Raw genomic sequence first — 16,157 nt, forward strand, 5'->3', positions numbered from 1 at the left:
TTTACAGCACGGTAATGAAAACTTGACAGTCCAAGAGAAATACTGATGAAAGGGAGTACAAAACGTGAGGAGAGATTTAAGCAGCTTGCAGCCTTTTCCACAGAAGAAAACATTCCCTTGCCGTTAAGGTGCAGTGGATGTTTTAATCTTTTTTTTTTTTTTTTCCAGAGAATACATACATTTCTGCTGCGTCTGTCTGCAGCACGTGTAACACAAAGCTGTTCCAGTGATTTGAATACTTGCTGACCTAAGACAGCAGCTAGGAATATCTATCTAAATGGTAATAAGAACCTTGAAGGTTAATCCGTGTTAGTGTGCAAAATGCTCAAAATCTTTGGCAGTTTCATTTTGTCTCATTCTGGTTATTAAAACTAAGTAAATCCGTGAGCTTCCAATAGAATTGTTCTAGAGACAAATGACAGAATGTGCCAGTAGTTTCTGTCGAGCAGATTTGCAACATTACTATTACCATAATCTCTGGTGGGTTTGACAGCTATATACAAACATATGTATTTAACCAGGGCTGTTGAACAATCAAACCCTGATAACAAAGTGGACTCAGGCCGGGAAGTTAATGAGAGCTTTCTGCTCTGGGGCCTGCTTTATTGCCCTCATCGTAGTGGAAGTGAGAAAATTTTACCTGGAGACAGTATTAGAGCTTTTCGAATAATATTTTGGTAAAGAAGCTAAAAGAGAAAGATTTTTATTTTTTTTTTCTGAATTGTTCTGAAAAAGTTCTGAAACTTTAAAAAAAATATATTTTCGGAAAACTGAATTGTAAAAGTGCTAACACTTGAGGCTGTGAAGTTATGAAGATAATTCATCCCTGCCCATGGGTCATGTTTTGCATTGTATAATGTTAAGTGAGATTAAACAGAGCAAATTATTCTCCCTCTTATTCTTGAAGAAAAAATGGGAAATGCAGTGCTGCTGCATCAGTGTCAAATGTGGAGTGCTTGTTTCAATGCAGTTGGAGGCTATTAAATTGCCAGTTTCTAGGGTTAAAGAGGTATCAAGAGTAGAAGAAAAAATACTTCTTTTTATCATATTGCTTGCTGCAGACTCACTTTCAAAGACCTCCAAGATCTAAGGATTCTGAATACTTTCTTCACTAAAATTAACCATTTGATCCAAGCTTATCTCCATTTTTGGGACAGGTTCTTAGAATGGGACCTGCAGCTTTGACCCAACTTTAATTATACTGCTGCGTTGTTTTGCATGGTATGTGCAAATCAGCCTCTATTTAAAAAAATATGTCATTTTTGTTCGTGTGTCAAAAGAGTGATGTGTGGCCAAGTAGAAGTATCCGTCTCATAAGATGGATACTTCTATTACTTGATAGATTTTAAAATACTTTTAAAAGAATGCTTCAAGAATATTGGATGGTTCTGTATAATTATTTTTTGCATAAGGTGGTTTCTGTACTTATGAGAGCCCTGTTTATGGGATCATTATGTGGTGTCTTCTTCTATTAAGAGGACCTCCGTAGTTATAAAAGGCTAATACAGTGTAACTAGAGATACAAGCAGTGGCAGTGTCATAGGCAGTATAACAGAATGTGCTATTTATGATAATAAGCAACTGCTTGACTTATTAGATCCTGTAACACTCCCTTAGCCATTTGTTATATCATCTGTTAATCATAATTAACGTACCTTTCATGTAAAGTCTGACCTCATAGGTAAATAGCGGAAGGCTGCAGAGAAATGAGTGAGAATGCAGATGTTCAATGGGACGTTAGTCTGTACTCATTAAAATGTCATTTGTATAATATGAAAGCTTTGGAAATGCAGTTTTTCTAAACGTGTTTCTTTTTCTTTTAATGTTTTTTAGTTTATGCAAATTGTATTTACCTTATCAATGTTAGTTTTTAAGGTACCTATAAGCTTAGTAGTGGATTATGACATTGAGATTGACAGGTAAAGTTTGCTGACAGAACAGTTGTCCCGCTAGGGCATTTGTGTCTAGTAAATGGTGTCCTCACTTATTGCAGGAGAGCTGTTATGAGTGTCTCTGTGATTTTTCCATTACTTTTTTTGTGTGTTGAGAAGTTGTTCTGCTTTGAAGAGCCTTGAATTCAATATATTAGTGCAGGGTGAAAGATAGTGCTTCAGTTATTACAATAAAAAAAAAAAAAAAAGAAACAGGCTTAGTAAAAATATTCAATTTGATTTTAAAACATGCAATAATATGTCTGTTATTAAAGTGTGTGTAGAGATCCAATTGTATCTTTCTATTGCACTTTGTAGAAATGCCTGGAGGAAAGAGAATCGGAATTCATTGTGAATATTTCTATTGCAGAAAATACAAAGACACAGACTTTACAATTATATTCTTACCATCTGAGAGGATGAGTGAACTTAGAATAATGGATGATAAAAATGAGTGTATATGAGTTTTATATACATGAGAGCAGTAGTGTTTCTGGGTCATTCTATGCTTTAGAAAAGCTGCAATGAAATTAAAATCTCTATGGGCCAGATTTTAATCCATCTGAAATCTAGATTTCATAAACTATCTGGTTACATCCAGAGAAGTTCAGTTCATGCAAAAATGTACTTATTCCATTGAAACTGCAATATGACTTTTGTGTTTTATATGTACTCTTCCAAAAGAAACGAGTTACATGTGCTGTGATAAATGCAGGGTTAAGGGGTCATATGTATTACAAAGTCATCCAACTTTCTATTCCCAGAGAATTAATTACATCCCATTTCCATTTTGTCAGTGTCATTTCCCATATTCAATAGAAAATAAGAAAAACATCCTTTTTTTGGATTGATGTACACTTCTTCCACACGTTTCCTGTTGGCTACCTATGGCAATTACATTAATTAAATCATTATTTCTTAATATAGAAAAAGATTAAGTTACATACTCTGAGAAAAGCACATTCAAAGCCTTCTGTTATTACTATAACCTATTCCTTCGGAGATGGCCTATCATCTGCTATATGCAAGACTCCATAAGCTGATGGCAAATATGTTCCAATGAATGTTGGCTCTCACATGAGAAATTTGCTTTAGAAATTATATATATATTTTTCATTTCATTAACATGGAATATGGGACTTTGAATTGTAATGAGGTCAAAGGCATAAGAAGTGATTTACAGTGTGCATAAGGAGTTAAAAGACTTTTGAGTGAAGTAAATGAGAAAAAAATCCCATATTAAAAAATTAGTGGCTTCACCTTTGGAAAAATAATGATCACGCACTATATGGCTTTCTAAGCAAATTATAAGTTAATATGTCTTTTATTTGCAGCGAAAGCTAATTAAACTTTGACTTCGTAACAGACACTTTTTAAATCTGCCAACATAGGTGTCACTTACAGAAATACATTAAGTGCTTCTACATAACAATCTAATTAAAAATTAAGAAGTTAGTTGCAAATTTATCATAGCTGAGAATGTCATATTCATTGAGATATGTGGTAATATTACACTTAATTTACTACAGAGAGGGAGAAAAACTGGGACAGAGGGGGCAGCTATTCCAGCAACTTCGTGGCTCTGAATTAAATCTAGGGAAAGGCAGGTTAGAGCTCAAGAGATGTTCGCTTCCACTTGGATGTCGCATAGTTGCAGAATCAGGAGCCGAGAGTTTAACTCTGGCAAATAACAAAGCATCATAACCTCAAGGTCTGAAACAGCATTTCTGATAACCTTGACATTCGAAAAAAAAGAAGAGACAGGATAGAAAGTTTCATTAAAAATCTTTCACTCAGGAGAAAAAAACAAACATAAAAACACAACTCTAATACTGAGAAGCTGAACAAATGACGGCACTAGAGCAAGTGCGGTTGAGTGAATGAGCGGCAGAGGAAGCCCTAAGCAGAGGATGTGGAATTAAGTGAGTAGAGCCAAGGTCAGACTTCAGTGTATGACTTAATGGAAGGGAATTTCAAGCCTAATGAAAGCCCTTCTTCACAGTAAGAAGATGACAGTTGGGGATGCTGTCATATGGAGAAGTTGGAAGTACTTTGTTGTTGAACCCAGGGGACTAACTCCCAGGAAGCTCTTGCGTTCCAATTCATGGGTTAGAAGCAGCAGATTACTCAGTGCCGGAGAAAAACCTGAGGTATGGAGTGACTGAAGAAGGTGGCTGCTCAGATGGCATTCTGGAAATGCTCTTTTTTCAGATGAAAGGAGGGCAAGGTACCTTCATGTAATGACCAGATAAAAAAGCCGAGGTGCAAAGAATCCCCTGGGCCCTATCTGTTGTTTAATAGGTTTAATAGGTTGTTTAATAGGTTGATGCTTGCCTGGAAGATCTGCTTATGCTCACACTTCGCAATACTGAGCAATTGCTGCTTGGCAAAATGCAGTTTTAACCCCCTTCAGTTAACATGACCAAGTTCCGTCTTTGCTTAGTACAAAATCCAACAGAGGTGGAAGGAAAACGTGATATAATTTATATCAAATATTTGACTGTCCTCTGAGTCAAATGAGCTTCACCATCAGCTTCAATCTCTATTCTTTGTAACTCTATTGATAGTTATGGCCACAAAAGCATCCTAAAACCCAAGGAAGGGTTTATTCAACAGGTTTGTTGATACAGTGACTGTGTCCTGGGCACTTTATTAGGAAGATTGTTTCCCTCTTTCTTGCAGTAAGAACCTTTCTCTTCCTGGAATGGGTGGGCCCCGCTTCAGGCTTTGCTTATCATCCATCCGTGGTTGTCAATGCAAGTAGAGACCTCACAAAATTATATTTGTGTAACTATTTAGTCTCGCATTTCAAGATAAGAACCCGCAGAGTGACATTAAGGCATCGAAGTAGAAAAAAAAGGGAGGGGATACGATGTGCACAGATAGAAATCTTTCCTTTTGCTCAAACAGTTTGTCTGAGAAGACATCCATTTTTCCATATTTTCTGTGCTTTATTAAAAATAGATATAGATGTTTATTGTCTGCCTTAGAATAATAAAAATAATGGAAGCTTATGTGTTCGGTAATGCAATAGTTAAGTTTAATCACACACTGCCAATGTAAGAACTTAGATTCTGGAGATACTTGACTGTATTTTGTCAGTAGCAGGAACAGTGCACATTGTAGGGGCAAGAGGTTTATAAACTTGAAGATGGTTGTATTTGTTGGAAAAAGCCAAGAAGTTGTCTTGGGTTCTTGGTGCGTACAGATCATTCACGATCAAGTCAAAGTTAACCAACCGAAATTGCCTCGGTAATGCTGTTGTGTCATTTTGAGATACTGAGTGCTTATCAAAATCGGGGAGACGCAAAGAGGAGTTATCTCTGCGGTAGGATGCAAAGGGACATTTCTGAATTGTAGTGACAACTGGGGGCGGACAGAAACCGCTGCTTGCTTTTTCCTTTTGGTCGAAAACTGGTGGGAGAGCGGAGGTTGGAAGGGAGAGAAGCCTCTGCCCTGGCGATGGCGGCGCCGTGCTCCCGCTGGCAGCCAAAGCCTGCGCTCGCCCCGAGAAGCCGTGCAGCCCCGCGGGAGGGTTGGAACAGCTTAAGTAAAATATTGGTCAGAGGAATTTAAAATTGATTGGTAACCATGGCAAAGTAATATAACTGCAGTGGCACTGGGAAATCGTGCCAAATGAACAGAATTCGCCCACTTTAATTTTCTGTGCGGACCAAACCCATTATTATGATCTGTACTCCCGAAGCTTTTAATCCATTGTCCAACTATAACATAAAATAAATTATTGTCATTCTTTGCATGGTGAAAGTTGATGTTTATGTTTTGTCCTTCTGCAAATCAGCTTCAAATGAAGCACTTAATAGAACTACAATATTAACTTTTTTTTTAAAACTTAGATCATCAATTTTAGGATTTCTTTTTCTCTATCATTATGGCATTATTTAACAAAAGCAATCATATTATTTAAGACATGGAAATAACTTTTGATTACATCAGAAAATGAAGTTAGTTCTTCAACATATACATGTACGTATGCACAGGTAAGTTATAGACAGCGAGATTGCATTTACCGAGATGTGTTCTGCTGTTACATTTCCTCTATTAACTGTTACCAGATCACATAAAAATAAAACTTACCATAGCAAGGCTTTAGCCCTGGCTACAGAACTGGAAGCCTATAAACGTTGCTTAAGTTACAGAGTCTTTTGAGGTTGGGTTTGTAGGGCCCAAAGGAGGACTGTGGTGGCACCGTACGCTGTGCTTCCCTTTGTTCCCGTAAGTGGTGGTAGGAGCAGCTAGAGATGCAAATGCAAATACTGGGGAACGATCTGGAGTTCTGTGAATGAAATGCTCATGGCAATAGCAGACGCAAGATCAATAGTTATAAACCACAGAATCTGGGAAGAGAGAGGAAGGATTCTCTGCTCTGAGGGCCAGCTCTGTGCCTTGGGATGAACCAACCTTCAGTCCAAGCCCAGAGAAAACTGCGATTTCCAAAACAATAGGGCATAAAGACATAGTGCTTCTGTTTCTTATGCCATTCAACAAGATTTAGAAGGAAATGCAGCCAGAATTAATGGTCATTACCTGATGAAAACCAGACATCCTTGGGAATAGGCTCACACAATCCAGGATAAGGCTAAATGCAATTAAAAGGACTCCACTGAGGCCAAAATGGCAGAGGAGCCAGAGGAAACAGATGGATCTTGAAGTATGGAATCATCATCATGAGGAAGGACTTTTTTTTTTTTTTACGTAAAAAAAAAAGAGAAAGAAAAATCTAGGTTAGGTAGTTAAAACATAAATCTATTTCCCTAGAAAGCATAAAAAACTATAAAGAAGAGACAGTGACAGTCCCCTTATTGATTACTTGTAAAATTGTAAAAAGGGAATTGGTGTTATTTTCCCAGTTCTTTTTCTTGAATTGGACTTGTAGGTTAGTTAAAGAATGGTTGAGCAATTTTAAAGAATGATTCACTATTTGCGGTAGTAGTTTCATCTGCAGTTCATTTGTAAGGGGAGAATTTAAAACTACCCCACCTTAGATTTCACTAACAAAAGTATTTTAATGTTACTTCTTTGTACGCTAATCCCATCATCATTGTAAAAATCAAGCATCAGATTCTCCTTTGCCGATTTTATTTGCACACTTGAAGGATCTTTTGCAATGTATCTAACAATGCAACAGGGCCTTTGTCTGCCTGAAAATCCAATTCAGGGGTTCCCTCTAAGCTCCCGTTGCTTATATTGCTGCAGCATGTGGGTTCATAAGCCCTTTCTGCAGAAGCTTATGTTAGAAGCAAGAACAGTTGTGTAGATTAAGACAGTGGGTTTACTTTAGTAAATATTGGTGGAGTGGAATACAATTAGCCTGACGTCTATGCTGAATTAAGGGGTGGTTTCACTTAAGCTTAACACAGGAGAAAACGCTCTAAAATTATCATTACAAACTGTGTTGCTCAGACTAAGAATGAAGTCAAACTTTTTTTTTCTTGGTAAAAAGGTTGCTGGTACACATTTCTAAAGGCTACACATGGGAAAAAAAGATTGTCAGAATTACTTTTGAAAAGCTTTATGAATTTGCTTCTGATAAGCAAATGGCAGAGTGACAATACAATTTAGTAACTTATCCAGTATATTAGGATTCATGGGCTACTCAGAAGTTTCGCCCTCAGGCAAGACCTGTAGTAGTTGCAGGGAAATGATTTATGCATTGTAATAAATGTTACTGCTCAATCTGTTTGCTTGTTCAATGGTTAAAGTCCCAAAAGAAAAGTCTATCTCAAATTAGGACTGGCATGCATTATCTGTCAGCTTTATATAGTACTGTAAAAGTCATTCAGCTGACAGAAATATTAGCAGAATGTTTTATAGATTTTTGTACTGGATGAATCCTCGCATTGGTGAGGAGAAGCAACGGGGCTGTGGTGCTGTGCTACGGGATTAAAGTTGCGTGTAGATGAGTAGTTTCACTCGGTGGTTCACTGCAAATGAACATCTGGACTGCATATTGATTCCATGTGTGCAAATGAGATCAGCCCAAATAATGACCAGAATCAATCAGGCTTCAGCCTAGAAGTAATGTACACTGGTACTGATTTGTTAGACAACCAGAATTGGCAGCACCTTGCATAATTTGGCACCAATTGACAAAGATTAGACTGTTTTGGGGCCTGACCGGTTATTAATTTGAACCCCCCCCCTCCCAAAATATTTTGCAAAGTAAAATCAGCTGCGGCTTATTTGTCCCTGCCCCCTCCTTTTCATACCAGCCCTAATTGTTTCAGACAAACAAGTGAGCTTGCGGCCTGTTCACTTTACACAGGAAGACATGAATTCTTTGATCCATACAATATTCTCTAGTTCAACCTTGGAGCTATTTACTAAGGAGATTTATTTGCAGACAGACAGTAAAGCAGTTCTTCACAAATGGAAATGAGTTCAGCTCCTTTGATTTTTTGGCTCAAGTTTCTCCCATCCTGTAGGAATCATATCGCAAAACAATTAATAGGTACCTGTGCTGGGTTCTTGTTTATTGGAGAGTAGCACAAACAACAGAGTAGAAGTTGCCCAGATGTTGTAGAGATTCTTTGAGTAGTGTAACACCTCGGGATCAGAGCTGGGAATAAAACAATACTGGTTTTAGGTTTCGGACTAGACTTACAATTCAGACAAGTCTTGCCACTGCTTACCAACCTTTTGACCAAAGCTGCTGTCATTTTCAAATCACTTTTGGATGAAAAAAAAAGGCCAAAAAAAAAAATAGTCAAAAAAAGAGCATTACATTAAAATAAAACGAATTTCCCCTTGTGTTTCTTTGAATTCCAGATTCAGAGTAAAAATATGGGTTGGATCAAACCTCAAGAAGATACTTGCACAAAGTGCTACGGCATTTACTTTCACACAGGGGGACTGTCATTGAACATACTGTCATTTGTTGTAGGAAGTGTTTTCTTTGTTCTTTGGCTTTAAGAACAGGGCGACAGTCAGGCTGGTGAGACCTGAAAGTTTCTCTGTCTCGCCCTGTGTGAAATGAATGTAAAGCGACCGAAGCCAGTGAAACTGCAACGATGCTGGATTGCTGCACAGGAAAGGAGAATTTGGCATTCCCTCGCTGTTGATCTCCCGGCGTATCGCATGGTGCTTCCTTTATCCATTATAAATTCAGGACTGGCTTTATGAACTCTGGGAAGAATCAGGATTTTAAAATATGTGCTCCCAAGAATGACTTTTATATTTTGACATGAGTCACTTTTAATTGTTCAGTGCAATCCACTCCCAAAGGGTCTTTTGCTCCCTTTAGGGATCACTTCCATAAATTGTGACTTATAGCGCCCTTTAAGAACACAAAGTAATTTGGACTAGAAAGTAAGGAAACTGAAACTCCAGGTGGAAATTAAATAGGCAAAAAGTAATTACCTGGTCAGGTCAGGAGGGTTAACCCTCCTCTGACAAAAACGTGAGGGAATCTTTAATGATCACAGGTGGTGGAAAATTTTCCTGACTCAAACCAGGAGCGAGACGTCCAGCAGACGAGCGGCCCCTGATACCACGCTGGGACGCTGGTTTAGTGCTGACCCGGGACGTCATCCATGTCTGCTGAATGGCCTGTGATTTCAGTCGTGTGAGATCAGAAAGCAGGCAGAGAAACTTAGCGTACCTCTAATGCCATATCCTGCTGGGTGTCTCAGCGTCGCGCGGCGATCTTTCTGTCCAGCTCTTGCCCCTGCCTGACCTTGCATCGCTTTTAAGTTCCAGTGAGATCAAACAGGGTGGCACAGGGTGACGGGGATGTTTGTTTTGCTTCTGTGAATGGGCATCGCTTGTGATTCATGTGGTTCGCGGGCCCGTGCTGTAGGAATAACCGTTTGGTATGGAGAAGGGTGGTAGGTGTCGATGATCTGACTTGCCTTGCTAATCTCCAGCGTCTATGATTCATCTGTTCTGGGAAAAATGATAACATTATCAGGGATCTTTGAATGCAAAACATATTTTATCGTAACTAAAAAGCAGGTTGTGCCAGCTGTACTTACTGCATTCCTATGGTGCCTTTCCTAAAATAAAGCTCTGCTGTACATGCATAAAGATATGTGAATCTGCCTGAAAATGTTTTCTTATGTGCTGCCTAAATTAAAATCTAGGTGTAAAGCCATGGCACTCGTGATCCTACTGGAGAAATTAATGTATAGAAGAAATCCTGCTTATATCTGCCATTTTTCCTTCAACTACTATTATCTGGTTTGAGAGTATTATTAATGACATCCAACTGGCATAAATTTCAGTTAGTGGGGGAGTACAACATTTCTGTGAATGCCTGTGCTGTGTGGCTGACATAAACCTGCCCAGAAAAGGACAAACCAAGGCACCGGATTGTACTATCCCTATTAGAAGAATAAAATCAACCCTTAAGGACTCCTGCTACCCTGAAGTAACGTAAGAAGCAGGCTTTCGGTGCTATGATGGTATTTGACAAGGAATCGCTACACCCTCTTTTCCTCTGTCATCTCAGTATTCAGTTCATTATGCTTGGTGACAAAGAATAAAAGAGAGGCTTTATTCTTTGTAATGTTTATGTCGCTAATGTGTTGTTTGTAATGAGCAATTTGTTTCTTTGAAGGGGTGTATTTCAATATATGGACATGCCTTGCTGTGGTTGATAGTTTCTTTGGCTTGTTTGTTTTTCATAGTGAAAATGTCTTTTCATGTGGGATTTCCTTGCCTTTATCTCTTCTTTTATTTACTGAACGCCTCACTAATGCTGGCAAATGGCGATATATAAATGAGACTTAAAAAAAACGCCAATGCTAACAAGGATTAAAAGAGGTATTCCATTTTAGAGCATCTAGAAGTGTTTTTTATAGTTGTTATTTTAACATTTTAAGGATAGAAGAATTGATTCCTGGGTGCCTGGATCCGGAAGATACTGCTGTGATCACTTAGACTAGTTTGATGGCTACAGGATTTCCATATAGTAAATCCTGAAATAAACCGCTACAGTCTGATTGCATGGAACATACCTTTTTAAAGATAGCTGGTTCAGATATCAAAGGCAGGAGATTATATGAATCCCCAATGGTTTAGGTGTATAGATGTGAACCTGGATTCGGTTACGGGGGAGTTTAAGTGAGCGTCAGGACAGACTCAGTTGCACAATCAGAGCCATTAACACCACGGTGATGCTTCTCTGTGGCAGGGGGGATATTGTTTCCATCATATTCCCCAGGGGCTCTCCAAGATCATGGCTGCTGTGACATTGTAAACTCTTTATAGCTGCTTCCTGCGATAAAGTTCACCAGAAACAGTGTGACAGCAATACCATCATCAGCGGTATCACTGCGCAGCGCATCCCATTGCAGCTCCTCCCAGGGAGCGCTTGCTGTCCAACTCCGGGTTCATGTGTGCGGTTCAAAACAGTAGGAATTGCTTCATCCTCTGAGATTCTTGAATGCTCTCCCTTGGTTGTCATCTTCTGTCTTGCCTGTGCCAGATAACCATTTGTGTAGTTGTTTTCTTCAAAAGCACCCATAAAGAAATTTTTGTTTGGCTCTGCTTTTCTTTCCTTAAAACAATCTTTCAGCAAGTAGAGATCTGAAGAAATGAGTTTGACTTAATTGATACATGATGGGAAATGGCGTGCATACATATGTATTGAGAGAGAAAACAGAAAAAACAGAAAGCTGCAGTTGTGTTTCTAAATGCAGAGTACCTGAAATTTGTGGGGTATGGAGAGGAAGGGGGAGCAGTGACTTTCTGCATAGTAACTTTCCAAGAAATTTCCCATCTGGACTCTGACACTGCTTGGATCTGTGTCCTTGGAAAAGTCACTTAGCCCTCAATTTTAATTTTCCATTCAGAAAATGGCATTAAAAATATCTCCTTCTTCAGCTGCATGGAGAAACCGGGTGTCTGCAAAGTTCTTTGTTGCTGTTCAAGGGGAAAGGGATGAACTGAATTTTTAACTCCACTTTTTGATCAGGTTTTGTAACAACAATTTAATGCCTCTTTTGCAACATGTTACTGACGTGAGGATGTGTGTGAGAGCTCTTCACCCCCAAAACAAGTCCTGACAGGAAGGCTCCCGCCAGCCGCTCCTGATGAGATGGCGGGTGGTTATTTTACAGTATTAGTACTAGCACCACGCTGACTGCTGTGTGAGGGGGCTGTGTCCCTCTGAAGGTTATCCACAGGGGACGATAATGGCATCTCTCTTAGCAGCCTTCCACCAGATATCTGTTGTCTCCTTCTTAGAGCTCAGGAGCTCAGCTTAAGCCTTTTTTTTTTTTTCCCCCTCCACATGTGTGACCAGAGCTGCTACTGGATATAAGTAAAACTTAGGATACCACGGAGATTTTTAAAAATGCCCCAAGTATGGTGATGAGACGCAAAGGGCTGCAATCAGGGGGGAGGATCATCTCTCTGCTAGGGTGTGAGCCGGACCCTGGGAGACATTTCATTCCTGGCACCACTCTCACCAGGAGTTTCCAAGTGAGCTGATGTTGGAAGCCATCATCAGCTGCAGCAGCAGCCCCGGCTCCCAGCTGCTTGCATGTGCAGGAGGAAGCACTCAGCAGTTTGGACATATTTGTTTGCCAGTCCCCGCGGCTTGCATGTCCCACGTGGAAAAGCCTTGGGCTCTGGTGCAGTGATGAGGGATGTCTCCAGGAGGTGTGGCTGAAAGTTTTTTTGGGGAAAGAAAACACTTTGTCCTTTTTGTGTTAGAGGTTTTCCCACTAAATGGTTGTTCTTCCCACTAAAGGATTACCTCTTACGCTATATCTTAGAAACTGAAATCCAATTTGAGAAGAGGGAGAGCTGCTGTGGTGCTCCAGAGGGAAGCTGATGCTGCTGCAGCGCATGGGCAGGGCAAACAGCTCATGCGCTTTCAGACAAGAAGATCAGTACAGAGCAGCTGAGAGCGGCCAAACCTCAGAGGTTCCTGCTCTTATTCAGAGACGAATATTTCTGTTACAATTTCTGAGCTTTAAGATCACCAGTTTAGCTACCTCTGGACACGGTTTTTAAGAGGGCAGTTTGGTACTGAGGTTCCTAAAATCTGCCTTACTCCCCTTATTTTTAGCAGGTAGAGTCCATTCCTCAGTGCAGCTATAGAGCTGCCCTACAACTCTATTGTCTATACTGAAAAAAATAGCATAGCCCTTTCCCTTCTTCTCCATACCCCCGGGAAGCACCGTGGGTAAGAGTGCATTGCAACTCTGTGACTTTCAACGTTCCAGTGAAGGCAGCATTTCTCCACCTTCCACCATAAAAGAGCTACCCATGTAAGTAAGTCGACCGTTTATTTTGGTATGTTATGGCCTGCTTAAAGAGCTGGAAAACCAGGCGCTGGCCCATAGGGAAGTCAGCAGCAAAGCGGGCAGCTGAACCCTGAGCTCTCTGCTGAATGCTGTCCGCAAGTCCCTCCATCCCCTCTCCCACCTTTTCCTCTATGTACTTGTAGAGTTTCAGGTCCTCTGCAGCCGTAGGCACGTCAGCAGCTTTGCTCTATATCCTGCTCAAACGAAATGGCGTGCCAGCTTTTGTAGGCAGGTCTATTGTGATAGTTGCTCACAGTTGGTACTGTGCAGTATGCCCCTTTTCCTTTCCAGATGCTCTGTGCTACCAAATAAGGGGAAAACATGTGTTTCCCAATGCTGAGATAAGTCCGAGGTATAAGTTACAGCTTTACCATATTGAGAAAGGAATGCAAAGTGCACCCTTCTCTATCAGCACAGAAAATGTTTACAGAATTGAGCTGTAAGACATGACAATATTCACTGAAGAAGGCTACATCACTGTGCAGAGAAGGATTGAGGGCTTGTTTTTTTTTTTTTTCCTTTTTAATTTGACTTTTGCATTCAAAACTATTTTTGTTAGTTAGATTTCTCATTAGATACAATTCTGTATTTTGTTCTTGTTCTCCTTGGCTAAAGTCCCTCACAATTGAATTTGAAAAAAAGAAAACAATTGTATCAGCTCATTTTAGTTAACTTCTGCTTTTTCATATAATTTTCTAATTTCAGTGAACGGCTGAATTTACTGTAGTTAATAACAAACTTTCCAAAAAAGGAGGACACAGGAAAATAAAACTAAAGTTAACTAGTAATCTGTTCATCAGCTTGCTGTCAGTTTCATTTTTTCCCTTTTCAGCATTCATTTCTTCTCGCTTTGATTTAATACATCATCATGTCTTGATGGAGTAAACCCACCCAGTTTTGTTACCGTGCTATCGTAAAGCAGGAAATGAACTTAAAAAAATGCATTATCAGCCAAATCAGCTACACGCAATGTTGCTAAGTTTCTCATTTTCAGATAGCAATTAAATAAATAAAAACAGAAACGGTGACTGGCACTCAGAAACCCAAATCACCGTGAAATCTGAAGCATTTCCTTCTGCCAGGATATGGTGGATGTCAGGAGACTCTGTTAGCCTGCTTTTTATCATTACAGAAAAAAAAAAAAAGCTCAAAAAGCCAGGAGAAAGTTTGGAGATTTAACATCAGCCCACGGTGGCATGTGTTTTCTACAGAAGCAAGGGAGCCGTGCCAGGGCTCTCTGAAGTGCCCCTATGGATGAATGCCAGTCCCCCATCCAGCTTGTAGGTACCTTTGATGGTGGCCGCCGCTGTGTCCCCAGACCTCGGGGAGCTTACACAGTGGTGGACAGTTCAGGCAATGGATGTGTGGAGGGCAGGAGTAACTTCCTTAACCTGCCTTGCAGCTGTCCTGGTTAGAGCTCACAGAGGGGAGATCGGGTGCTCCTTGCCAGGCTGGAGCCGCAGGCTGCACGGGGTGTATGTCCCTGGGCTGTCACGTGTAGTGGAGAAAGCACCTTGCCATCTCCTTCTGCTTTCTTCCAGACGATAGTTTGTTTCCATAATCCCCATGTTAGCACAAGGAGGGCGTAAATTACACCCCTGTGTGCTGAAGGGGTTCTCATTCCCTTGGAGGCGGTGCTCCAAGGAGGACACCATCTTTGGAAAGCCATGGCGTCGCTCTTGGCGTTGGCCCAACCGGGAAGATGAGCTCCGGGCTCTCGCTAGGGCTCTCCAGAAAGCCGCCGATGGGGACCATGGTGGTCACCACCAGCACATCTCCTCTGTGGGCAAGGCCACTGCTTTTCCACCTCCAGCTGGACCTTCAGCAGCAGATATTGCCCTTGACCTGTCCTTTGGTCTGTCCATCTGCTGAAAGGTTTGGTTTGGAGCTGCGGGAGAGGAAAACAGGGAATCCTGAGCAATCCAGAGATTTAACACAGCGTACGGTTGCAGATGTGCTGATGGATGCTGCAAAGAAAGCATTTTCTTTTTGAACTGTCAGCACTGTCTGTGGCTTGACACAATATTTTATCTTCATTTTAAACTTTTTACTCATTATTAAAATATTTAAATTGGCTGATGTGAAATCCTGTAGGAATAGTAGGAGTTTATTTCAGGGCAGCGGTGCTTAAAAGAGCCCCATAAGCATAACCATGTACGGAGGCGGCAGGGTATCAGTCCAGAGGAAAACTCACTGTCAGTTCAAATGTAATCCATATGTTAAAACTATAGAAAGTGTTTGTTAGTCTGATGGTTTGGCTAATATCAAGGAATGTTCCCTCATGGGAGACCTAACTTTCAAGCTCACGTAATGATAAGTGCTTTACTGAAATACCCTTTGGGGGTGACATGGGGCTTGGCGTATTGGTTTTGAAATTGTGTGACATTTCACCAGGTAATGGCATTAGTTAATCTGGGGGGCAGTGGGGAATGGTAACGCCGCCTTCTCACACACACATACAAACATACACACATTAAATATGAACTGTTCCGACACTGGTCTAGGGAATAGGGACACGTATCTGCGGCACGACTCTGTGTGCCACATGGTTGCACCTCAGGAAAACAGGGGCTGACAAGCTGTAAATGCAATGTTGTATTTCCTAGGAAAGCAGACAGGGAGGCAACTTGGCCATTCCTTGCCTTTTCTGCAGGAATATCAGTATATGAATAGCACTGAAATGCTGGAATTGCAGTTGGATGAAAAAATAGGTGGTAAGAAACAAATGGCTGAAAAAACCTTAATTATTTTTTTTCCTGCTTTTTCAGGTACAATTTTGCTCCCAATCTGTGTTCAATTTTGCTTAGTTCTAGGTCAGCCTTAAATGAGGTGCAAATTTGCAAAAGGAGCAGCAAAGGACTGCTGTTGAGACCAAGCACAAGAGGAGGTGGTTGTACAAGCGGCAAGCGGGTTTTAGGCGCATGGATACCTGTTCGGGGTACAGGTTCTT

The 16,157-nt window shown here is 40.6% G+C and overlaps 1 protein-coding gene across 7 annotated transcripts in view; it reads left to right on the plus strand.

Moving 5' to 3' along the window:
• Positions 1 to 16,157, plus strand: part of TRPS1 (transcriptional repressor GATA binding 1) — a 218,374-nt gene that overhangs the window by 130,066 nt on the left and 72,151 nt on the right. The gene's annotated exons all lie outside the window — the stretch shown is intronic.

Source organism: Rissa tridactyla, chromosome 2 (genome assembly GCF_028500815.1).
Source record: "Rissa tridactyla isolate bRisTri1 chromosome 2, bRisTri1.patW.cur.20221130, whole genome shotgun sequence".
NCBI lineage: Eukaryota > Metazoa > Chordata > Aves > Charadriiformes > Laridae > Rissa > Rissa tridactyla.